At 41.3% G+C, this 27,185-nt stretch overlaps 1 protein-coding gene across 4 annotated transcripts in view; it reads left to right on the top strand.

The window, feature by feature from the left end:
* Nucleotides 1-5,838: 5,838 nt before the first annotated feature.
* The window catches only part of ADGRF5 (adhesion G protein-coupled receptor F5), a 98,040-nt gene continuing 76,693 nt past the window's right edge, over nucleotides 5,839-27,185 (top strand). For all 4 annotated transcript variants that reach the window (XM_054569468.1, XM_054569463.1, XM_054569466.1 and 1 more), the window contains exon 1: nucleotides 5,839-6,113. The gene's annotated coding sequence lies outside the window, so the exon portion shown is untranslated. The remainder of the gene's footprint in view (nucleotides 6,114-27,185) is intronic.

Raw genomic sequence — 27,185 nt, 5'->3', positions numbered from 1 at the left:
GCAGTATGAGTTCCTAATTCTCCCCAAACTATTCACCAGTGAATATGAGGATTACTAGTTCCCCAAATACTTGGACTACGTCTTTCTTTCTCTCATTTTCTTTTCCTTCCTTCCTTCCTTCCTTCCTTCTTTCCTTCCTTCCTTCCTTCCTTCCTTCCTTCCTTCCTTCCTTCCTTCCTTCCTTCCCTCCATTCTCTTTCTCTCTCTCTCCTTCCTTCTTATTTTTTTCTAACACCTTCATTTTCCAAGGAAGTATATCATAGTGATCTGTCTTAAGGTGAACATTTCTTTCCAAGAACAATCCTTCTCCTGTTTTTTGCACATGTTTCCTCTTTGACAGGTTTGATATTACGGAATACACATTTTCTTTATCTCTCGATAAAATAAGGAAATTCTTAGACCTCCTTATGAGTCCTCTTTTAGTGTTCTCTTTCTACTGACAGATGTGGTGTTAGTAGTTGGCAAAGACAAAAATGGCCAATGGAAAAAAACTAGCCTCGCCTCTGATGTAGGTGGAGCCAGGCTGGTGAGACTGGCTGTCTCTCCCTGAGGCACTGCCCACTCGTGCAGATGGGCTCCACATTTGCATTAAGTACTGCATGTCTGTGTGAAATGATCTCTGAGCATCTAAAAGATCACAATTGTTCTGTTACTTGCCATGATAATTTATATTTCTCATAATTCCTTCAAAATCAGGAATCATTCTTCTCAGGAAAACATCCAAACAGTTCTGCATTGAACTCTTAGGTGTGTTACTTTCCCCCTTCTAAATGGAATTAATTACAAATTTTATTTCAAAAGAAGAAAAACAAACCAGAAAAAAAAAAAAAAACAACTAAAGGTTTTTTGCTTCTCTGGTAAAAGTGGTTTAGGAAACATATTGCACTGGTTGACCAGGCCATTCCTTAAAGATAAATATTTTATGTCTTTGATATTTTAAAAAAAATACTGCAAGTCACATCAATTAACAACAGAAAAAATCAACATTAAAGGGAAACCAATGGTCAAAATGGTGGCATAGGTAAACACAGCTTGCCTCCTCAAACAACCACATCAAAATTACAATTAACTTATAGAACAACCATCACTCAGAACCAGCAGAAAGTGAGTTGAATGGAAGTCTGACAAATATGGAATTAAAGGAACCACATCCATCCAGACTGGTAGGAGGGGCATAGATGTGTAATGGGCTGCTTCCACATCCAAGTGCGGTGGATAAAGAGTCAGGAGGGATATCTTGGGAGAGAAGAGTCCCAGCCCCACAGGAGCCCCACAGCTCAGGGTTTCAGTGCCAGGAAGATAAGTCCCCACAACTTCTGGCTGCAAAAAAACCAGCAAGGGTTGAGTTGGTAGAAGAAGCTAGAGCCCCAAGCTGTTCTTCTTAAAGAATCCACACACAAACTTACTCAGACACACTCTCTCTGAGCTCCAGCACCAGTGTAGCAGCTTGAGAGGTACCAGTGGCATACAGGGAGAAACTGAAGTGTCTGGCATCAAGGCAAGATCTAGGGTACAGCTTTCCTCCAGATAGAAAGGCAGGCAGAGCCAGAGCTGGCAGGTGGGTGCCATATCTTAGACTCCATCAACCTGGCTAACACTGTTTGTCCCACCCAACTTGTAGCTGTTAACCGTAGCTTTTCCATATGAATGGCTGGTCTTTGATTAAGCTTCACACTTCCTAAATCCTTTGAAGTAAACAACAGCTGACTTCAGTGAGCCCCCAGCCTCCTACCTCTTGTTAAGTGGTCCCAAGCATGGCACTAGCAGCAGCCAGCCTAGATTCACTGCTTGGCTTCCCCTTGGAATCTCCAAACTCAACACAAGCAACACCATCTCAGATTGCTCTATATCTCTGGCAGGGTGGCCCTGTGCAAAACACAGGTGGGCCCTGACCTTGGCCTGCATCACCTGGGGAACCCCAGGACCTGTGTACCCTGTGGACAGGTACAGACCATGTTGGAACACCACCACCCTGCCCCTGCACAGCTGATCCTCCATGGATAGTAGAGATTGGTGGTTGGTAGTCACAGCCAATCCTTGCAAATGACTGGCCTGGGTAAATCCCTCCCATTGATCTGCCAACACCAACCAAGGCTCAACTACAAGAGGGTATACTCAGCCCACATGAAGGGCAAACCTCAAGTGCCCAGCTTTTGTGTTAGGGGAGGCTGTCCCACTGGACCCAGGACACCTACTACATTAAGCTACACTACTGGGACAGGGAGTCAAACCAGCCCTACCTAATACATAGAAACAAACACAGAGAGACTGCCAAAGTGAGGAGACAAAGAAATGTGGCCCAAATGAAAAAACAGATCAAAATTCCAGAAAAACAAAATGGAGATAAGATATCTATCAGATCCAGAGTTCAAACCCCTAGTTAAAAGGATGCTCAAGAACCTTACTAAAGATCTCAACAACATAAAAAAAGATCCAGTCAGAAACAAAGGATACATTAACTGAAATAAAGAATAATTTACAGGAAAACAACAAATCAATGATCTGTAACATAAGGAAGGAAAAAACAACCAAGCAGAACAACAAGAAAAAAAAAGAATAAAATAAAAAACAAAACAAAACAAGGATAGTATAAGCAGCTTCTGGGACAACTTCAAGAGTTCCAACATTCACATCATAGGGGTGCCAGAAGGAGAAGAGAAAGAGCAAGAAATTAGAACTCTATTTGAAAAAATAATGAAAGAATACTTCCTTAATTTAGTGAGGGAAAAAGACATGCAAGTTCAGAAAGCACAGAGAATTGGAAACAAGATGGATACAAAAGGACCCACTCCAAGACATGTCATAATTAAAATGCCAAAGGTTAAAGATAAAGAGGGAATCTTAAAAATGGAAAGAGAAAAGCAGTTAGTTACCTACAGGGGACTTCCCATAAGACTGCTGATTTCTTAAAAGAAACTTTGTAGGTTAGAAGGCATTGGCTAGAAATATTCAAAGTCATGAAAAACAGGGGCTTGCAGTGAAGATTGCTATACTCAACAAAGAATTAAAGGGCTGATAAAGTGCTTCCAAGACAAGAAAAAGCTAAAGGAGTTCATCATCACTAAACCATTATTATATGAAATGTTAAAGGGACTCATTTAAGAAAAGAAGAACAAAACTATGAACAATAAAATGGTAATAAGTACATATCTGTCAACAATTGAATCTAAAAAACAAACTAAGCAAACTGAAGAACAAGGACAGAATCACAGATATGAAGAGAGTTTGGCAGTTGCCAGATGGAAGGGGAGTGTAGGGGAACGGGTGAAGAGGTGAGAGGATTAAGAAGTATGAACAGGTAGATACAGAATAGCCACGGGGATGTAAAGCAAGGTATAGGCAATGGAGTAGCCAAAGAACTTACATGCATGACCCATGGACATGAGCAATATTGTGGGGATTGCCTGAGAGACTGGTGTGTACTTGGTGGAGGGGCATAAAGGGGGAAAGACTAGGACCACTGTAATAGCATAATCTATAAAATATAATTAAAAAAAGAAAAAAAAGGAGAAACCAAACCACACAACTATATTGATATAATCTAGGTTCTTCCTGACAAAGTGCCACTGTCCCCTTTGTGGAAGGGTTTGCTGTTGCTCACTGAGAGTAAGATATTTCTAGAAGGCTGTCTGTGCAACTAGGATTCCCAAAAATACTGTTTGAAAGAAAACATCAAGCACCTGAAATACCCTTTGCTTATCAAGCTCTTTTCACCAACAAAGTGCCTGTGTCAGTGAGTCCGAGGCTTGGCACTTGCCCACCTGGTAACCCCCAGCCAGCTATGGTTTTGTACACTTTGGGCTCTGTCCGTACTTCTGCCTGATTGAAATCTGTACCTTCCTAATTGTACAGCACAGGCAGTTTTGTTATTTAGTTTTATAATCACCATGCTTCATTTATTTCCTGTTTTCACTTTGCATAATCAACTAAGCAAAATAATGACAAAAACAGTTCTGTCCCTGCAAATTCCTACTAGAATTTCTTATAGTCACTGTTTATTACCTGACTTCTGTTTAAAAATCATTTCAAAATGTGAAATCATCACTGTCATACAAATATAAAATGAACAAGGATGAAGATTTTATTTAACTCATTAATTAATGAAGGGATTGTAAGATGTTAAAACTAGTTCAAAAGAAAATCTCAAGAGTATACATTTACATAGGCAATTAGGAATACTGAATTGAATTTGTTAATATGCAAATATGTATGTCATATAGAGGACTAAAATGTAACACTTGGGATAATCATTTCTACAGGGTGGAAATCAATCATGTATCTCTACTGAGGAAAATTAATTTGTAGTTCTGTGGCTAAGAATCATTTGCAATATTGCCTGTGTAATTGCTTCACTCTGTCTGCCAGAGTTTAAACTGTAAAACTATAACAACAATCTTATGTTTTGTTCTGAGTCATATGTTTTCCCTTTGCCAAAAAGGGGATAACTGTCATTAATGCTTCTGCTCCTAACACTAACCTAATGCAGATTCCACCCTCCTGGGTCCTAGACCAAGGGGCATCACGCTGAAACATACACAGTCCATCCTTTTCAAAGTCTCTAGTCTGGCAGAAGACCAGGACAAGTGGACTGGTTTCCCTTGCTTTGAGTTAATGAACGTTAAGAGAGATATGATAAGCATGGTTTGCTAAGGAGAAATACTAAAGAGGCCCAGGAATCTGGGAGATATTCTCTGGAGGATTTGAGATTTGAAGGATTGGGGACTGAGGGAAAGCACTGTTCACAGAGTGATTCCCAGGAATGAGAAAGTTGGGGAAGGAGGGAAGGAGAAGTAGGTGAGGAGAGAGCAGGTGGAGGAGGGCTCTGAGGTCAGGCGGGAGAGGTGAGCCAGGGCCAGGTCCTGAAGGGGCTGGAAGCCATGGCAAAATGTTTGACCTTTATTCTTATGTTACTGGAAGATTTTAAGCATGCGAATCATATGATGGTTGCATTTGATAGTGATTGTCCTGACTGTGGGGACAAGAATGAATTGGAGGTGAGCGGAAAACTGGTAGAGGCCTCTGGTGGGATTTTCAGTCAGTGATATGGTTGTGGTCTGTGCCTGCTCACACCCCCAAGCCAGCATTACCCCGTTTTGCACCAGCGTCAAAGTGCACTGCAGTTTAAGGGCTGACGGTCACCCAGCAGAACAGAATGGCGATAGTCTAACACACCCAAAATTCTACCCCTCTTCCTCTAACCAGGACTGGCTTCAGGGATGTACAAATTGAACAGTTGCATACAGTCCCATACAGAAGGAAGAAGGACCCCCACTTTTGACTTAATGTTCAGTTGTCACTGTCTTGAAGTCCTTAATGTTTGAATAAGTGGTATTGCATTTTTAATTTTGCACCTTTAAGTAATCCTTTAAACTCTAGGGCAAAATGGACTGAGGACTTTAGGAGCTGTTTCAAGATTAGACCCAGAATGTCATCGGCGGTTCCAAAGATGGAACCCAGAGGGTCTTGTCCCAGGCTGGCAAACCGACTTTTCTCAGATCTGTTCTGACTTGCCTCTCGCCAGCAGGACATCTGGACAGTGGCCAGACAATGCTTCAGTGGAAGAGGATGAGGGTGTTCTTGACTTTTGCAGAGTTAAACACTTGGAGAAACTTCAGGAAGAAAGCACTTGGTAAAATGTAAAGCTAGCTGGCGGGTCAGCTCCCTGTCTGCTGTGCTGCTCTTTCTCATTTTCATGGTTCTTACCATGTTTATTCTCTTCTTTCCAGTGGCCAAAGGACAAGCTTAAATGTCTTATTTCCTCTAGGGAGCCTGGAGAGAGGCAACAGGCACCAAATACAGGAAATCATGTGGAGAGGATCTCTTATTTATTACAGTTCCCATATTACTTCCCTTCCCCCAGCCTCCGCCCCCACCTCCAGCCACACTGTGTCTCCCAGCTTTTTCCTGCAGCAGAGCACAGAAGGCAGTTCACCTCTGCTCCCTGATGTCTGTGGGCACCCTGAGGACCTGAAGTCTGGTTTCGTGAAACCCTACCCTCCTGTGGCTGTGCGACTGAATGGGGGCCCTTACATTTCATCTCACATAAGAGGGTCCGAGGAAGATCTACAGGACAGGGTTCAATTTCAGGAGACTGCAAACCACAGAGGAGAAAGGTAGGTCCCTGCTTTAGTGTGTTTTGTTGAATGTGACTTGGGCTGTTCTGAAATAGTTGTGTCTGTCCACATGGCTTCTTGATTTGGCTGCGTGTTTTCAACCTGTGTCATATTGAGACTTACTGATTAACAGGACTGTGAGGAAAATAGGGAGAGGGGAGAAGATATCTGGATGTTCTGAATTTGTATATCTTTGGATGAAGAATGCCAACCGTCATAGTACCTGGAACTTGAAGCTGATTATTATCCTCTTTGGAGGGCAAATCTCATGAAAAGTTGCATTTTTTTTTTTTTTGCTTCTGCAGAAGGGAAAAAATTTACCACCTGCCTTTTCTTTTCAACAATGTAGACCCTTCCCTTGATTTTTGTTTTTACTCCTCTTTGAGTTTTTCCTTTGAGTTAAAGGTATACTTGAGCTGACAAGATTTTCTAACAGTGATAGAAATAGAGGTTTCTAATTTAGGATACCTATGAGTTATAGATAAGTGAACAAGTGCTTTGCTTAGGATCCTGTGGACTTCCATGTTACTTTCCAGAATTTGCTATGAAACAATTGCTCTTCCTGAAGTTTCCTGAAATTACATGCAAGTAGTGACAACATATACCAACTGGTGTCTGAGGAGAATGACTTTATTTACTGTTGTGATCATTGTCTGCAGGCAATGTGTTCGCGCCTTAGCTGGCTGCTTCTTAGGGTCACTACTGGGGCTCTAGGTAATATGTTGACTGAGACCTGGAGTGGGGTCAAGACACTCAAATAGCATTACAGATTTCCCTGAAATTCTTTTTTTGTCTCTTACGGTTTGTTTGTTTTTGTTCTCACAATTAGTCTTTCCTCTGGGAGCAATATTTTGCCTCAACACAGTCTCCCTCCATTTGATTCTCCATGTCCTGCAGCAGGGTTCTTGGGAAAATGCAGTTCTGATAATGTCACTCTCCTCAGTGAACTATTTGCCTCACATGCCATTGTTACAGCCTCGCCGTCTACAGGGCAGTATGGAATCACCTGCATCGGGCATCCCTTGGGAGCTGTGAGAGGTGCAGGTTCTCCATTCCCTCCTCAGACTTCCTGAAGATGCATTTTAACCAGGTCTCTGAGTGATTTATCTGCACATTAAACTTTGAGAAGCCCCTACTTAAGGAAGGTAAACAAGGCCTTCAAGGTCTGCTCCTTATCATCCTCACCTCTCCCCACCGGAATTTCCAGCTCTAATGAATCCCTTTGGTTTCCCCAGGACATGAGAACTCTATGCCTACCTTTGTCCATGAGTGCTGTTCTCCCTGTCCGGGATACCTCCAGTCATCTTTTCCATCCAACTACCCACTGCAGCCTGATTTCTTCCCCCACCTTGCCCTTCATCCAGGCCACCTCATACTAAGTGTTCCTCCCGTCTGTGGTTTAACAGCACTTCATGAAATGCTCTGTCACAGCCCTTAGCACATTAAATGATGGTTGCTATGCTTATTTTCATCCTCGAGGAGTTATGAGTCTTTGATTTCTGAATCCATAGTACTTGAAACAGCACCAGGTACACAGTTTGTGCTCCTTACGTTTATTGAATTTATGAACAAATGAATGAACAAATGAATGGATCCATTGTCTGAAGAATCCAAATTTATCATCAGATCGAGAACTGCAGTTTGGAGTTTTATAAGGAGATTGCTAATCCCTATAACATTTTCCCATACTCTCCTTTATGAGACTTGGCTAGATTCATTTTTCTTCACCAAATATTTTGAGTACCTACCATGTACCATAAATTTTAGAGTCCATTCCTTTATGACTCTGTGGATAATCTCTTGCATTAGGTGTTTCTCTGTCAGTACCCCTCGTGCTCTACCCCTCCAAGTCAGAGACATATGTATCTTTTTAGCAAATACATACTGAGGGCATCCCACTCACCAACTTCTGTGCCACCTGCTAGGGATATGATGGCAAATGACACAGATGTGAGTCCTGCCTCCATGCAAGTCCCCATAGAGAAGATGTACCTTTTTCCATCCCCTGTCCTGCTTCTACCTAAAAAGCATTAAAGAAAACTGAAAGGAGTCTGATCTCTATCTAATACATGTTGGCACATCCAAGTACAGACATCTGGAGCTTGAAGGGTGATTTATTGAAAAGCAAGTTGGACTGTGCTTTGGGGCCCTGACTTAGCCCTGCATCTGTCACTCACTTGCCCCGTGAACTTGGGGAATCCACATCCATCCTCTGAACCTTGATTTTCCTTAAGTGGTGGACAAGACAGAGAGCTTCAAGGAAGAAGAACCTCTGCCTTCATAAGTGCACAGAGAAGGTGCTCTCCAGGGAGCCTCTGCACTCATGCTGCATGATTATTTGAAGGACGTTGTTCTGCAGTTTTTTGACTCAAACTGGCAAAGACATATCAGGGCAGTCATTTCCTTACTATGCCCATGTGCTCAGCCATAGACATTAATGTGGCCCTTCAGTACTTTCTGTCAAGTACAGCGTGGCAGTGGCTCCTAGGGAGCAGTGCCCTACAGCTCACTTCAATCCACTTGGCATTACTTGTTGGGTGTAGAGCTGCTTTGAAGTGGGGCAGGTTAAAACGAAGGCTCTGTCATCCTCAGGCAATCTCTGCTTTCAGAGAGCAGCAGGAGGAGAGAAGGAAGTAGCTCTACCAAGCGATGCAGGAAAAACTTAGAAGCTTACAGACATATAGTCAATCCCTGACCCTCACTGTGGCAGAGTGGCAAGGACTCTGCTTCAGACTCCATGGTGCCTTTTTCTTTTCCCACCTAAAGATGTGTGACTTAACCAGATTTCACCTAGAATCAGATGCTGTGGCCGGGCATAGTATCCTTTTTCTCCAAACTTTGTACTCTCATGGGATGCATAGTCAGCTGAGGGAAAACCAGTGTTTTCTATTTATTCTGTAGATGTAAACACAGGGCTTAGGCTAAAGCAAACTGTTTAGGCACTCTTATGCAACCACTTTCCCCTCTTTGAGCACTATTGTCTTGATCCCCTATTCCTGAAGTTTCCATAACAAGATGTTCCTGGGCCTCCTGAATTCCTTCTTGCTTCCTGTTACTCATGTATCTCTTGACCTCCATACCTTCTGCATACCCACCTTGTCTATAGCTGCCCTTCAGCAGCCAAAGTGTTTTTTTTCCTGGTCACTTCCTAACCACTCAAATTAACATTAATTTCTAGCTTTTATCAAAGAGACAAGAAATAACGAGGGCTGCTGAAGATGTGGAGAAAAGGGAATGTTTGTGCATTGTTGATGGGAATGTTAATTGGTGCAGCCACTTTGGAAACAGTATGGAGGTTCCTCAAACAATTAAAAGTAAAATTACCATGTGATCTGGCAATCCTACTGCTAGGTATTTATCCAAAGAGAAGGAAAACACTTCTTCCAAAAAAAATATGTGCACCCCTGTGTTCATTGCAGCATTATTTATAATAGCTGAGATATGGAAGCAACTTAGGTGTTCATTTATAGATGAATGGAGAAAGAATATGTAGTACACATACACAATGGAATATTACTCAACCATAAAAAAGTATGAAATCTTGCCCTGGCTGGGTTGTTCAGTCGCTTAGAGTGTTGCCCCATACCCTGGGTTTGATTCCTGGTCAGAAAATGTGCAGGAGGCAACAGATTGATGTTTCCCTCTCACATAGATGTTTCTCTCTCTCTAAAAATCAATAAACATATCCTTGGGTTAGGATTAAAAATAAAAGAATGAAATCTTGCCATTTGGAACAACATGGATGGAGCTTGAGGGAATTATGCTAAGTGAAATAAGGCATAGAGACACAAACAAATATCATATGATTTCACTTTTTTGTGGAATCTAAAATATCCCTTTAGAGACAGAGAACAGAACAGTGGTTGCAAGAGGGGAGGGGAATTTAGGGTTGGGGGAAATGGGTGAAGGGGGTTAAGAGGTATAAACTTACGATTATAAAACACATAAGTTATGGGGATATAATGTATGGCACAATGACTATAGTCATTAATATTGTAATTAAAGTTCCAGAGAGTAAATCCTAAAAGTTCTTAACATACAACAAAAGGGACATAAGTAATTTGGTATGATAATGGATGGTAACTAGACTTATTGAGGTGATTGTGTCTCAGTGTATGCAAACAATGAATCATTACATTGTATACCTAAAATTAATATATTTTTATATGTCATCTATACTTCAATAAAAATTAAGAAGCCCATTAATTTCTATTAGTAAGCACAAGTGGTAACAACAAAAGGAATGTTACCATGCGTGGGAGATATCTAGTGGTCACAGATCTCAGAATGTATCTGAGATCAACCAGGCTATACCTGGTTCAACATTTCTTTTTAAATCAGAGGTGTGTGGTGGGCTATAAAGAGGGAGACTTGGTTTTGAATCCCCCGTCTTCCATGTCTTAGAATAAGTAATTGTATCTTGCCAAGCCTTAGTTTTGTTTCTGCAAATGCAGATATTACTGAACTTACAAGTTTAGGGAGAGGAAAATTTAGCTATAGTACTTAATATGTTGCCTCAAGAAATGCATCAGGTCTTAAAAGAGGAGGCTGGCCAAGATGGTAAAATGATAAGAAAATTGTCATTTGCAGAATATTTGAAGGAACCAGAGATCATTTGATGTAAGAAGTCAGTCTCATGGCACATGAAGGCTACCCTCAAATATGTAAAGATTGCTCTATGTGAGAAAAGAGGTCAACAATGGATCAATGAGTGGAAATTATAGGGTAATGGGTTTTAGCTCAATGTGTGGAAAGATTGACCCACCGTCAGGATTGCCTAAAACTGTCTCGCTGCGCGGCGAACGTCCTGTCCTGGGCACTGAGCCAGCACCCTGGAAGAGCACGGCCGGGGTGTTCCTAAAGGAATGCCCGCACTGGGTGGGGTTCGGGTGACGACCTCAAAGTCCTTCCTGCTCAAAGCCACCAAGAGTCTTATGATGTCAGGTCCCCAATCCAAGCCACTAAATGAAGGTCTGCAAAAAAAATCATCAGGCTACAGAGTGACTGTTGCTGCTTTTTTACCAACTAGCCCTGCCTATCTGCTTAGACCATTTTAAAATTAGGGTCTTTGCAACAATAGAGTTAGGTTGGACTTCCAGGAAAAAGCAAAGAAGAAATGAGAACAATGAGGCAGGAGAAGTTCACTCCAAACCACTCTTCTTAGGTTACTCTTTAACTAGATTGTGGGTTACTTGTACTGCAAACACATTCCTATTTGATGGAAAATTGCTGCAATTTGGCACATTTTCAGCCGAACTAGGGTCAGGCAAGTAACAGCAAGATTCAGAGCCATGCCTCTGATCTGTGTTCTCTTTATAAAATGGAAACACTACTATGGGGATATGTATTCCTAGCCATTCAGAAATCCAGTTTTTAAAAGTGCAAAAATAAATGGTTCTATCATCTTCTAAACTGCAGGGACTGTGAGATATTTGATTTTGGGAGGGAGAGAAGAAAGCTGATTGGACCTGTCTGCCTGCTCTGAGTCAAGTTCATCAGCCACTGTTCACTCACATTTCCTTTTCTGTTAAATGAGCCACATTAGTAACAGCCTTTCTGCCAGCTAAGGATGGCAGAATTTAGGGAAGGGATAATTTTCTTACAATGGGTCCTGCACACATCACCCACTTCTCCAGGCTGCCCCAGGCTTCTTTGCTAATCCTTTATCCTCCTTACACTGGGAAGAACTGGTTGCTCTGTGGTTTAGAGTACTTACACTTTTCTCCAGTTACTTGGGCAACATCTCAGCTTGCCTTTGTTTTCTTTAATCTTGTTTTGAAATCCTAAGGCAAAAAAAGCAGTCGCCCTTTCAAAGAAATGGGTATCAGCAAATGGTACCTTTTGTCAAATCGAAACAAAACCATGATATAGTTTATTCTTCACATTTATCTTGACTTGCTTTCTTAGAAACATTTAAAAAAAAAGCTCCCTTTGAAATATAATCCACCGTGCAAGACAAAATCATAGAGCCCCATGAAGACCTGCATGTTTATTTTTAGGTGCACATCAGCCTGCCCAGCAGAGCAAAGCAACTCCTAATGTCCAAACCATGGCCCTGGGAATTTCCTCTAACAAGCCTGTGTTTCCGAGCATTGTTATAGTACAAAGAGCAGAAGGAGGTCTGAGTGGAAGGCTCATGGTAACCCCGCCTAGAGTGAAATCTGGAACCTGTCATTCGCCCTGTCTACGGGGTCCTGAGTGCTGGGGTCAAGATGGAGGTCACCTACCAGCTCTGGGCAGATGCAAATGAGTAGACATGTATGATAATTTATATCTAAAAATATCCCAGAAACCTGTGATGGCATTTCAAGAATGAAAGCTCAGCTTTCCATTGATAGTTGAAGATCTAACCCTTACCCATGCGATGAAATGGGTTCTGGTCTGGCCTAAAAACAAGAATGTCATTTGAAGATCCTGGGTTAGACTGCAATTAGTAAAGGGTTGTTAAGGATATTTTAGTAATAAAAGCATGCACGTACATGCATAAAGCCCCTACACCCACACACCACACACACCATACCACACACCGCATACCATACACACCACACCACACACTGTGCACACAACACACACCACAAACAGCTATCAGACTCCTGAGTCACCCAGATCTTCACTATTAACATTTCTGAGGCTGGTTTCTGATTCTTGTTTCTTTTTATCTGCAGAATGGATGTAACAAACCTCATATTCTATTAGTTTGGTCATAAAATAAGGTACATTATTACCAAGAAACTGACCCACACTAGATTTTTGAATAAGATTTTGCATTTTGGGCCTAGAATGCTTTCGTTTCCTTATGGAAAATTACTGTAAAAATATTTAGCAGGACTCCAGAGATGTTTGTTGCTGTTTTGTTTTTGTTTGGGGGTTTGTGTGTGTTTTTGCCACTGCAGAGAAGGAGGTCTAATTTTTTACTTAATTGGCACATTTTATTAGCAGAGCTTTTCTTATCTTTGTCAAGCCCTCCCACTCTTGGAGAACATCACTGCCTTATTGCTTAAGGTTGCAAAGCTCAAGGTTGTGTCTGGGAGTCACTCAAGAAGGTGCAAATGTGGGTCTCAGGTCTGCACACTGCTGACAGTTCACTCCCTCTTCCCCTACCCCCATAAAGGATCTGCAGTCTACATTCTGGTGGCCCCATGTGAACACGGGCCCTTGCAGGTCAAAGACCGGAGAGGCAAGGGGCCTGCACGTACAAACACCTGCACGTACAAACGCCTGCAAGCCCCGAGCTGGGACAGGATTGATGGCTCTGCCAGCAGGTGGATGTTCAGGCCCCCTCTGGGTCCACAGATGCAGGAAAATGTGCTCTAGCCCTTTGGTGAAAATGCAAGAATGTTAGTAAAAATGCCTTCATGGATTGTTTTGTTTGCAAGTGTTTATCATCAGAAACTCCTCAGGGGTTCACAGGGCAGGTTGTGAATGTCCGAAGTTGGGCCTGGGAATTTCCTTCCGCAAAGGCTGTGCTTCCTCTCTTTGTTACTCCTTAGAGAACAAGTAGAAGCATTACTAGGGATCCTTAGTTAACCCTTTCTCCTGGCCAGTGCTCCTGTGTACTCATATCACAGAAAAATCCTGCTTCTGTCCTTCTTAGAAGTAGAAAGACCTCAGACTTTGGTGGTGTGTGCACCACAGGCTTGTGTGTGTGAGTGAGTGTGTGTGCATGAGTGGAGAAGAAATAGGCAAGAAAGCGTAAGTTAAATATCATAACATGCACCCAGCCACTGTTCAGACCGGGTAAAATTTCTGCGTTCTTTACCATATATGCTTTCCCACTAAAAATGCTGATCTAGTTTCAGTGCCTTGTCCCCAGGGCAGGACGCACCTAGAATGATATTGCTTTTCCCCATTGGAGTCTGCTTTTAGTAGCTAAGCAGGGCACAATGAGTTGAAAGATCTTTCAATTAACAAAGTTCTTTATTGAGCATATGCTACATATGGTCTACTAGGCACTAAGGGAAAACCTGCAAGAAACTTTAAGAACAGAGGATATATTTATACGCACATACACACACTCATGCATTGTTAAGTAACAGTGGAAAGAAGCCAGATAACTCTGTGTTTTAAATGCATGCAGATCAGAAAAGACACATGAACCTCACCCGACTGCAGACTAACCATATCCAGAGACATTTTCATGGTGTCTCCCCTGTCTTTAAACCTCCAACAGTAGTGTGGCCAAGTCCATGCCTGCATGTGAACACATGCATGTACACATGTGCACACACACCTCATCTCAGGAGACAGCTTTGCCTTCTTAGAGGAAATAGCTCTCTTGGCCCCTCACCAACAACTCCATGAAAGCATCTGCTTCAACACCGATCTCTGTCCTCCTTTCCTGTCTCTGAGGAAGAGATGGCCCTTCCCTGCATCCAGAGCTCAGGTCTCACCTCCTCCCACCCTCCTAATGGTCTCATATACTCCTCTCTGATTGGCTCTTTTCCATTATTATTTAATTAGACTTAGGTCCCTCTCATCTCAAACAATAGGAACGGCAGCTCTTTCCCAAGCCGACAGGTCCTCTTCCTCATCACCAAGAAATCCTTGAAAGAATTATGGGTGTTAATATCAATCATGTCATTACCAACCATTCACTGCAAACCACTCAGCTTTGTCTCCCTGTCTGTCCAAACCCCCAGTGCACCTGCGTGAATGTTCTTGACAAATTTCTTGATGACTTCTGTGTTTAAATCCATCTCACTTCACTGTCTATAGCATTTGATACTGTTGACTTCTTACCTCCTCTAGTCTTCTCCCTGCTGCCTGGGACACCACACTTTCCAGGTTTTCCTCATATTCTCTTGCTGCACTTTCTCAGTTTTCTTTGCAGGCTCCTTTCCCTCTGCTCATCCCAAAACCTTCTGATGGCCACTACCTGGGTGTCTGCCTCTACTCCATCTACAGCATCTCCCTACTACAAGTCACTCCTCTGTGTAGAGTCCTCTTTTCTGCCTTCTCTGTCAAGTAAACTATTGATTCTCCAAAGCCCATTTTAAATGCCACCAGGTGATTTCCTTTTTACATATCTCCTCATCCTAGTGCAGAATTGATCTCTTGTCTAGGTGTCCTCACAGTGGTATATCCAGGCCCTGCTTCAGTGCCTTTTGTATTTATATTCTCAGTAATTGTTCACATGCACTTCTTTCCTAGGATATAAGGATGCCATCTTATTCTCTGTATTTCTAGCCCCTAGCATAGTATCTGCAGTATTCTGTATAAGGGGGCTCAAAAACATTTGTCCAGTAAATGAATATGTTGTAATTTATTGGTAAAAATAGAATTAAAAAAATGTAAACATGTATGCAAACTGCTAATGTAACTAGATATGTAACTGGAGATCAAACTCTTGATAAAACTTAAATAATTTTGTACAAAAATAAATCTGCTTTGATAAATTCTCTTTACTTTACCAAGGCAATTCTGCCTATTGCTTGTATTGTTAAGGTTGCTATCTGCTATAAATCAGTAAATTGGTTTTTTTCTCTTTTTACTTGAGATCCATTTTAAATGAATAATTTCATAAATGACAACTTTCAAAAACGTGTAGGTGTTATAAATTATCCTTCAAAAATAAGACCTCTAATTTTAAGATTGGCTAATACCTATTTGCTATTACCTGATATCCTTTAATTTTGTTTATATCATCAGAAACTAAACTAATGAACTACATCTACACACACACACACACGTGAGTGCTTCCAGTGGTTATAAACGTGGGATGTTGTTGTAGACTTATAGAATACCATATTGAAAAAAGAGGAGAAAAGAGAAAGAAATATTGTCAGCCTAGAGGGAAAAAAAAAAGGAAATTTGGAGAAAGAAGGGGGGAGTTCCTTTCTAAATACAGAAGTATCCTAGAACCCTCCTTGATCCTTTTTGTTGCTAGCATTTTTGCATTGAGACTTTAATACTCATCAGGTCCTGCTCTAAGTACTCAAAACAACAATTCTGTGAGATAATTGTACCCCTATCTCAATTTTATACATGAGAAAACTGAAGAACAGAGAAATTAAGTAACTTGCCCAAACATACATAGCTAGTAAATGGTAGAACTAAGACTTGAACCCAGGCAGTCTGATGCCATAGTCCATGCCCTCCACCTCATGTAGAACCTCTAATAATGTGCCCCCTCTAGGGTTTATCTGTAACTAACATTGATTGAGCACCTGTGCCTGACACGGAGCTAGGTACAGGGCACAGAAGAGTACACAAACAAGGTCCTGCTGTGGGGGTGAGGGTGGACAGTGGGGAAATCATAGGATAGCAGAAGAGCTCACAAATAGGCCATTATAATACAGCTTGGTAAATGTTTTGGCAGAGGGAAGGGAGGGGTGGAAGTGCACACACAACCAGAGTGGGTCAAAAGCAGGTTTGACCTTGACTTGGGCCCTGAAGGACAATGGGAGTTAGACACATGACAATGGAGGAAGGAGGCAGTTTCAGGCAGAGGCTGGAGAACGTGGTGTTTACAGGGCACACGGGGATTCAGAGAGGGAAGAGTAAGATGAGAAGAAAGTGAAAGAGGTGAGGATGGATGTGTAGGTGGAAACCCTAATGATTAAGAGTTTGAGCTGAAGATAACTGTGACATTTTGGAAAGAGGACAGACTCCCTGTGAACTAACCCAACAGCTTATCTATCTGCTATTGTTTCTCTAAATGTATTCAGAGCTTCTGATTCAACTGGTGGTTTTTCAAAGTGAGAATCTTATGCTAAAAAATAATCATGCTGTATATATCTCAGTGGTTATTAGCTTATGTGTGCATTGTAATCACTTCTCAGAGAACTTGTTTAAACATGGATTAATGGGACCAACCTCTAGAATTCTTGATTCTAAAGGTCTGGGTAGGCTCAAGAATTTGGATTTCTAACAAGTTCCCAGGTGGTGCTAGTGCTGGTCCGCAGCTCTCTACAGAGCAAAGTATCTGAGTGTGAAGCCAGGAACTTGGCCAAAATTACTTGGGTGATTCTTGAGCTGCACTAAAATTTGAAAATCCCTGGGAAGAAGAATGACTAATTTTTTTGCTTTCTTTGCTGTAATGCTCCTTTAATTTTTAAATATTTATGTAGTTTAAGAAACTCTAACCCAAATATTCCTGATATTCTGTTTCACTTTTGCCTGTAAATGGTCAAAATATGGACTTGTAGGATTCTTTGGAATTTTAAAAATCAGCCCTTTGAAATTTTTATTTGTGAAGCAGGAAATCACTTGTTATCCAGAGCAAACACTTGAGTCAAGGGTTTGCCCCTTTAGAGGGTATTAGAGCTGTGGCTTTTGAGCAAGTTTCTCTACATTTCAGAATAATTGGAATATGAAGCTTTAGAGAACAGACTTTTAGTGAATGTGGAAACATGAGATTGGTGTCTTCGAGTGTGACCAAGTGGTGAAGGCCAAACTGTATGCCTAGAGTTGTTATTTCCTCTTTGATAGATAAAACAGGAAAAAACTGGAAATCCAAAGTACCTTGAACAGGGGAGGAATAAAAGGATGGGTAGGAAGAAAAGAAAAGATCCTGGTACTTAATGTTTTCTTTGGCCTAAAAAAAACAGTGTACCTTTTCAATGTCATGATCACAAATGAAATTTCTCACACCAAAGATTCAGAAGAAAAAGACTTATGTGAAAAACAGCAAGTAGCCAATGTAACATTCCTTGCCACAAAAAGTGATGAATTGAAATGAGGCTTCTAGGAGCAGAAATAACCACAAATCATAAAAAGAAAACAAGTTCCTGTGAGGGAAACTTAAACTCCTGTGTCTGTAGCATTGAAATGTAAATACCATTCTGAATATCTAGATACATCAGGAAATCCTCATTCATCCAAAGAGGATTCAATTCCATTAACTATGTTTCTTATTGAAGAAATGAGCTAAATATATGCTTTAGGATCTTCCAATACTCCAGTTTTTCACCTTAGTTTACCAGTGAAATTAATTAGTGGGCCCCCCATTCTGTATCCTCATAACAAAATTCAACTTTTATTGAAAGTGACTTGAATTTCGAAACAATGGGTTCGAAGGGAAGTTACTAAAAATAATTGGAATTAACAGTGATTGTATAAAAAGGAAATAAGCAGAAAACTACTTTCACTGAGCCCAAGAAACAATCCACTTTTATTAGCTTGCTCTTTCCCCTCATTTGTTTAATTTTCACATGGGCATTTTAGCTGAAGTCCTCCATTACACTCTCAAAGGTTCACTGAAACAGTGTGGGCGATCAAGTTAACAGGAGGTTGGCAGCATCCCGAAGCCCTTGATCACCTTCCCTAGGGCAGAAAGGGGCAAGACGTTTGGATGAGGTGTCAGAGAGCCTGGAATGATCTGTGGATGTGGGAGAGGGGGTTCCCCAGAATCTGTGGCTGAGAGTGGAGGAACATAGTCATTGCCCAAACTGTATCCTGGCAAGAAGGAGTGGGGAGCAAATACCTGGTGCCCCTTTCCTTCATCCTTGTCTCCTGCTGGGAACTTCCACCTGCTCCTCCTTCCCATTGGCCTCCCAGACGGTGAGGATGTGAGATGTGGGGTTGACCTCCCAGAGCACAGAGCTGGCGGACAAGGGCGGAGATGGGCCTGGAGGCCAGCCAGTACTCTCCTCCAGCTAGAATGTGAACATCTGAGGACAGTTGTTTTACTTACTGCTTATCTTCAGGGTCTAGATTAGTGCCTGGTACATAGATTTTCAATAAATATTTGGTAAAAAAAAAATGAATGATGCATGATTGGGATGAACAGACATTAAAGGAGGATTTAAGCAGTTAGGCAGGTGATGACACAAACCCACCCACTGTTACCATATTTAACTAAGTTCATCTTTCTCCTAATGCTTTCATGAGAAGGGATTATTTGCTTTCATGAGAAGGGATTATTTTAAGGGGCAGGCACAGCAGGCAGACCTGGATGAAAACAATAAGATACCTGGCACCTGATCACCCCCATTCTATATGCGTAAGTTATCTAGACACTCAGTTTACAGCCAAGGTTGTCCAACCTTTTGGTATCTCTGGGCCACACTGGAAAAAGAAGAGTTATCTTGGGCCACACATTAAGTACATTGTGACACGTAATCACAAAAAAAATCTCAAAAGGTTTTAAGTAAATTTACCACTTTGTGTTGTGCCTCATTCATGGCCATCCTGAGCCACATGCAGCCTGCAGGCCGTAGGTTGGATACCCAGTTTACACATTTCTAATTCTTGCTCTATGAGCAGTTGGACTTGCTTAGCAATACTGTACTGTACATCCAACAGCACGACCACAGTGGTCTGAAGTTTAGTGTTCCGGTATCTACAGGTGCTGCAGTTATGGGAGGGCTCAACCTCTAGCTACCTCTTCCCCGGGCAGAACAGAAGGCCTCGGACATGAGGCAGTCCTGGGTTACATCCTCCCCACATCAGCTGCTCCATGACAGAGTTTCCTGTCTGTAAAGTGAAGATGACAGTTCTTTTCCCCTCACACAGTTTTGAGGAGGTGCAGTCAGGACTGACCGATAGCCTGGCATGGTGTAAACACGTAGTAGTAGCCATCAGGACTGCTTCTTGTCCATGACGAAGTCTCTAATCTTAAGAGAGGTGTGGAAAGTGCTGCAGAGGCCCCGCTTTCTGCCATTCGCTCTGTGTTCTCGATCAGGGAGAGGGTCAGGAGGTAATAGCACAGTCTGTCCCGAAGCAGGGCTTCCTGCTTCCTTCCTTCAGGGTCAAGCGGAGGGAAAGCTGGTTTCCCTTGTAACCCCCAGTCAGCGCTACACACCACACTTATTATTTTTCTTTCAGGTGGGCTGGTGGGCCTAGAAGTATCCCGAGAGAGTGAGCGAGCTGTGCAATAGTTCCTTCCTCTGGTCAGGGGGATGTTTCCAAAGAAGGCTGAATGAGAAGCAGGTGGGAACCTGGTGAAGTGGAAGGCAAGATTAGCTTCCCCTGGTGAAGATGGGAAATGCATTAGTGAGTCTTGGCATTCATGTGGCTACCTTTTCCAAGGACTCACTTCCACTTCAGAGGGCCAGTGTCAAGTCCTTCCTCCCTACTCTTTAGTCTGTATCCCTAAAGGACTGCTCTAAGAGGAATGGGGTGACCTTCCAATACAAAGTTCTCTCGTGCTGGAGTGACAAGCTTAGCAGAGACAATCTGAAATTGGTGGCACTGAGGGAGGAGTGTGGGGAGAGGCCCTTCTGGGTGCATGAAATAAGTGGTACTTGTCTGTAAAGAACTTAAAATCAATGATAAAAACAACTAAAGTTCCTTTTTTAAAAGAAAAATTATCACGTTGTGCCAATTCCAAACAATGTTTGTGATAACATACTCTTCCTAAAAATATCTTTGTTGATCTAAGTTTAAACAATTGTTGCCCTCACTGGTGAGTTTCAGTAATACAACATAAGTTCATAATTAATATTTTTATTGCTAATCTTTTAATGAATATTATACTCTCCATAGATGTTAAATCAGAAAACTAAGTTATATACTGATACCTGACACGGAGGGACTCAGCTACACGTGCTTACTTCAAGAATAAGTTCCTACTGGCTTGCAAATGTATGAGTCTGCTTGAAGTGTCTCTGGCCTCTGAGGTATTATGACATGTCCTTGGCTTTGGCCTTAATCTTAATAATAAGCAATGTTAGCAGGTGACTATAAAAACAAAGAAACCAAACAGGAGTTCGTTCAATTCTGTCATTCTATGTGACCATGTAGAGTTTTTATTTGTGTTTAAGTGCACTTCAATGTGTACCCTTTTTACTTGGCAAGTACAAATTTTAGTTTACAGTTAAATGTTTTACTGAATTTTAATAATATTTCAAAGTGAAATTTTTTATTTTTTAGTTGTTTTAAATGTAAAGACTAATTAAGAAAATAAAGATTATTACTGAAGATAGTGTTCTCATATAAGAGCGAAGAAAGTTAATAAAAGATGTGGTCCAGATGTCGAAAATGTTAGATGCTTCCATGGTCCAGAATTACATGTGCTGGTTGCTGTTTTCTTTACTCCTCCGATTTTGCAATGCAGAGAAATATGAGTATGTGTTACAAGTGTACACATGTGTGTATATGTGTATTAGTGGGTTTGAGAAACCAGTTTTTTCTCTTTAGCATCTGTCGTGATGAAGTAACCACTTGAGCTAAAACCAACCTGGTTTTCTCTCTTTAAGGTATTACACAATTCCTGTAAAATTCAATGATTTTAAACATAGAAGTACACTTACATATTGCTCTTGTTAGCAATATATTTATTCATATAAATAATCCCTGGGCACCTGATGTGTAAGGTGATTCTGGCACTTAAGAAGGGACGATAAGAGAGCATTTTAAATTTAGACTAGTAAGTAATCTAAGGGCCACAGGTTATTCATAAGGGTGCCCGTATTTAGTGAGAGCCCAACAGGTTCAAATAAAGGGTCCCAGGCAGAGAGGTACATACTGAGAGTGTGCTCATAATGCCATGTAAAACACAAAGGCCAGATCATAATGGTCTTAAATAAAATGGAAAATGGAATGACATTTGAGGAATTCAGGAAGAGACTAAAAATATATGTGGTTTTTCCTCTCAGTGTTTCAGGTCAGATGAGGCGAATTCAAGGGGCGTGGGCCTGGAATAATCATGTATTGTTGATATGTAGCTGTGTTTTATGTACTATGTCTCAGGTCTAAAAATAGTTTCAAGGTCCTGGAAGGCAAACTTTGAATTATAGAAGGCAATGTCATTTGAAATAGTCTTGAACTTGGGAAATGGGACCCCTAATTGTCCTGGGATAGGCCATCAGAGGGAGCTGTGGACAGCTGAGCAACTTCCATGCACCAAGGCACAGACTTCACGATGCTGCACTGCTTCAAGGGCCAGTAGCAGCTACTGTGAACATGCTTCCCTTCATCTCTTACCTCATCTATTTCTGAGAAACTCAAAAAGTACAGAACCCAGGGTAGCTAGCCTTTGGGTTTACCAGCATGGTCACCAGGCTGACTGGATGGCCAGACAGACTCAGAGTTGGCCATTAAGTATGAAACAGAACAGACCAATAAAGAAGGTGCCAGAGCAATGGACCATCCACTGCTCAGATTTGAGGAGACAATAAATCTACAGGTAAGCCACTTGGAATGAACAATTAATGCTTGTCCCCAATAATAAAACAGGCAAGTTGTTTTGAACAGGTGCTAGTTTACCAAGTAATATGTGTAGTATTCGGAAATTTCATGCCCTTCCATTTTCTTTAAAAGTGACTGGCTATAGGTAAAATGTAAAGTGGTGTTTGTGGTCTAACAAGATCTTGTTGACTGTCAAATATTTAATTTCCCCAAAGCTAAGTTACAAGCTCTGTTGTTTTTCAACATTCCATATCTCTATGCTTTTAAAAGTCACATTCTTCCTTCTCCCCAAGGAGTTGAACTTCAGAAAGTTTGATTAGTTTTTACTTGCGCTTCATTTCCCATTCTCACCACCACTGCCCCCAATTTTATGCTTGTCCTCAAAGAGCTAACTTCAGGCCCCTCCTTGGAGCTAAATTTCAGAGCCATTGTTCTTCCTCATAGACACAGGTGTTAGCCAGTCTTTTTCTGATTTCTTTCTCAAGCAAACATTGTCATTTTGCCTGACATACTGAATATTCTTGAAAGGGCATTTAAAAAAGACTACATCATTTCTCCAAAGAACTGAGAGCAGTGTTAGCACAGGGACATAACTGTTAGACATATAACAGAAATCAAAGAGCAGTGACTCTGGAGGGAGGTGTGATGCATACTCAGGGGTGGCAATTTTTACCACAAGGATGGCCATCTCTGGGTGACCAGGGGGTGATATTGACCTATGAGTATTACCTTCACATTGTAGGTCTTGGAAAATTATCGAGCATCTATTATGTCCTGGGGATATCTAGCTCTACCTCAGAAATTACTTCCACTCTTTGGCTAAGATGATGGGGTACCTCCCCATACATGTAGAGGGGGGCTCCTGTAACCCTATTATTAACAAGAATGCAGGGGACATTAGTGTGCATAGTGTGTTAGAAATCAAAATCATGCTGTGACTGTGCTTTTGGAAATACTGGACTGATCTCACGGTGTGTATACCCTAGCCAGCTGAAAAAGATATGAGAGGAAAAGCAAAATCTCCCCTCAATTCATTTATTCACCTAAAAAGTATTCATTGGCCCTGACTGGTTGGCTTAGTTGGTTGGGTGTCACCCCACAAAGCAAAAGGTTACTGGTTCATTCCTGGTTCAGTCTCCCAGCTGGGTACATGCAAGAGGCAACTGATCTATGTTTTTTTTCTCACATTGATGTTTATCTCCCTCTCTTTCTCCCTCCTTTCTCCATTCTCTAAAAATAAATAAATATTTTTTTAAAAAAAGTATTCATTGAATAGCTACTATGTCCTGTTGCATAGTTACTTAGTATTTTAGTTCATGTTTTTTTCTATAATCCCAACTCAAAATTAGTCATTAACAAATAATTTAAAAAACTGATAATTTAAAAGTTAATAGTTAAGGAATAGTTTTTAAATTGTTGGTTCTCAAGTGTTCAGTTTCCTTCTTTTTAAAATATGTTTTAAAATAAAATAAAATAAAATAAAATAAAGTTTTTAACCTAAGTTAATGGACACCCTATGAGTAAAATTCAGTGGGTACATGAATTCTAAGTAGAAAAAAAATACACCTTTATTCACTAATCTCTAAGTGGGGTTTGTAATTTCCTTTAATTAAGAACACAGGTAATGAAACACAGCAGTATTAGCAGAAACTATGCTTTGTCACCAAGAGAAATCACAGATATTTTTCTATCACATTTCTATGTTGCAGATCCTCAAAAATCTAGTTTATTCCATCACCTCTTAAAACTTGTTATAGTTATTAAACCTGCCTCATTAAATCTTTTATTTGAATAGATTGATAAAGAAGTAAATACTACATCAGATCCTGTTTTAATATTTCAGTAACTATATTTCAGTGGAGTGTAATCCTATGTATTTTGTTTTATGCATTTAAAAACACTATCCTAAGGAGCTGATAGACTTCACCAGATGGCCAATGGAGTCCATGGCATGAAAGCTTTTTTAGTAGTCCTTTCAGCCAAGGCCAGTGAGATACAAGCTTTCTCAGTCTTTATACGTCTAAAAATACCTTTGTTTTGCTCTCATCCATGAACGTTCTTCCAAGTACAGAATTGGATGAGGTCACCCTGGAATGAAGCAGATGAAAAAGAGCAGTGGGACCCTGAACCAAGCTTGAGGCACACCAACTTTTAGAGATCAGGTAGAGGACGACGGGGCATGGAGGAGACTAAGAGGAGGGGCTAGTGGGGAAGGAGGGACAACAGAGGAGTGGGTGTCACAGAATCAGAAGAATATGGGGTTCCAGGAGGGAGGGAGTGGCCAATTCTGTCCAATGGTGCTGCAGGATCAAGGAAGACAAGAACTGAAAATGCACCACTGATGACGGTCACACCATGGTGACAACATGAGAGACGCTTTGTGCAATGCTAGAGAAGGAGCACTGATCTGACTGACTCCGGAGCCAGAGGAGAGGGCTGAGAAAGTGGAGACAAATGCCTTCAGCTCTTTGCTCAAGATTTGTTGTGAAGAGGAGCAGAAGACAGTTGCAGTCAATGCAGGGGGGAGAGAGAAAGACATTTGTCAAAGAAAGGCTTCTCAAGAGATATTCTAGAATATGTTTGTGTGCTGATGGGACTGATCCAATGCTGCAGAAATAAAAGGAAATGAGACTGAGAGCCAAGTGGAAGAAGAGGCAAGCCATCAGGGGCAGCAGGGTCATGTCGTCCCCTCAAACCAGAGGGAAGTCAGAAAGGGCGGAGCAGGTATAAGAAGGTTGGAAGTTCATGTATAGGTGCACAGACATTCCTGTTTGGCTAATTCTGTTTTCTCAATGAAGTATGAGGCAAGGCTGCTGCTGAAACTGGGGAGGGGAGAGAAAGTGTGAAATGGTCATTCTGAGTGGTGAGAAAACTAAAATAAAGGGATTGTCAGGCTATGTGATGGTTTTAATAAATAAGCTGTATGTCTGCTCTCAGACAGAGTTGAGAACTGCTCTCTGCAATACTAACCCCTCTCTACTATTCCCCACTTCTCTCTAATCTCACTGCACTCCTGTTATCTCTACTCTCTCACATATAAAAGTCCCTTGGATGACTTAAAATAAATCATGCTTATATACAACTCATTGGAAATGGACAATATGTCAACCTTTCAAAGGTATTTGAGTCAGAATAGAGGCTGTTCCTTCACTTAATTTCTTTTTAAAAGTGTAATTTCAGGAAGCACTGGCAGGAGGACATTTTGTTTGTTGTTGTTTTTGCTTCTCAAATCCTGCCACAGGGGTGACAGCACATACTACTGATGTTTTCTTCCATGAGAGAATTTAGGTGCTGGGAAAATCAGGCTAATTAATTTAAAGCATCATTTATGGCACTAATTAAGTCATGAACGAAGCATCACTTAAAAAAAAAGCCAAGTTTAACACAAGTTTAATATTGTCTCTTTTGTTACTCAGAAATCATTACTCCATCTTAGACGTTAAGTAGAGAGATAAATACCTTATCTGTACCTGTGGAACTGTCCCAATTTAGATGTAAAAGGAAAATTATCCTCACAGTATCCTGGGGGCCCATGGCAGCAGGGGCCAGGCACCCAGAGCATAATGTTAAGAATACTGCATAGGAAGACAGAAGAAATAAATTCTAATTCTGCCTCTGACACTAATGGGTATTTTGACCTGGATTAAACCTTTCAATTCCCTCTAACACAAGGTAGCTGGAATGAATGAGTAGAGGTCCTCTTTATTCTCTTTGATGCTGATTTTTCTTGGCATGGATGACTCTTCAGCTCATATTTGCCTAGTGGTTTTGGCTGCATGGTTGTTCATTAGTTGACTTGGTAAATTCTGATAATATTATCTCTATAATCAGAAGCAAAAATAGGGGTTTTTCTTTTGAGGTCAAAGGAAATGCTGAAGACCTCAAATCCATAGAGAACGATAGAATCTAAATGAGAGGTGCCCTCATGGGGAGGGGGTTTTGCAGGCCCAAACTAAGATCTGACAGATGTTTTCAGATTCCACTTCCTATTACCTGAGGTATACAATACCTGCCAGTGCAGAGGACTTGCACCCAGAATGAACAGTCAGGGAGCAGAGGTTAGAGTAGGAGTGACTATCCAGAACTCATAGACAAAAAAACATGTGTCGTTCAGAGGAAATGCAGCTTCATTCTAAATAGAGTCCTTCCCAGACAAAGTCAAGAAGAAATACCCATGTCTTCAAATATCCTACTCTTCTCCATAATACTGATGGGATGAGGGGAAGAAGGAGAAGTCAATGACATATTTTGTCAATCAATAACTCTGACATCATGCGGGTCACGGCTGCAGCCTGTGGGTGACATATGTTATACTGTTATACATACAAATGTGTAATATGTTATACTGTGAGCATTAGTAAGCACTCTGGCTACATGGATGGCATGTCACCTGTAAGAACTAAAGATGGAAACTGAAGGCTGGGCATTGCTCACAGGCTGCTGATAGTCAGTCTTCCTCATTAAAAGAGCAATGAAAGTCAAGAAAGAGCTATTGATGATAACCTCCATGGAAACATGTCCTAAATCTGCCTCCATTTCTCCCCTCTACTCTGCTTCTATCTCTCTGGAAAAGGCAGGGAATATAATGCTCGGGGTAGAGTCCAAACAGGCAGAATTCCACATGGAGGATGTTTTGGGTTTCTGCCCAAAGCTGGGACTGTCACTGGAGGCATAAGAAGGTGGGTAGAATGCGGCTGTCAACTGTATTTAGCTGGTTCCAAAGATGGAAGCTTTGGGATCTTCCATAGCAAAATAACACGATTATCTGAAAGACATGTACAAAAACAAGGTATAATAACTGTCTGTGGGTGGAATGAGCCCAGTGACAGCAAGTACAAATAAAACTAGAGAGCCTGCAGCTGAGCACAAGTATGACCAACTTCAATTAGTAGAGACTCTGCCAAGATATACACACAAAAGATAAGAATAAGATCATTTGTATACTACAAAACTGCCCAATTATTTGTCGGTTCCTTCCTTGCATAAGGACTGGTCAGTGTC

Source organism: Pteronotus mesoamericanus, unplaced genomic scaffold (assembly GCF_021234165.1).
Source record: "Pteronotus mesoamericanus isolate MK-2021 breed Mesoamerican mustached bat unplaced genomic scaffold, CSHL_Meso_final contig_20, whole genome shotgun sequence".
NCBI lineage: Eukaryota > Metazoa > Chordata > Mammalia > Chiroptera > Mormoopidae > Pteronotus > Pteronotus mesoamericanus.
This window is presented reverse-complemented; position numbering and strand designations above follow the sequence as displayed.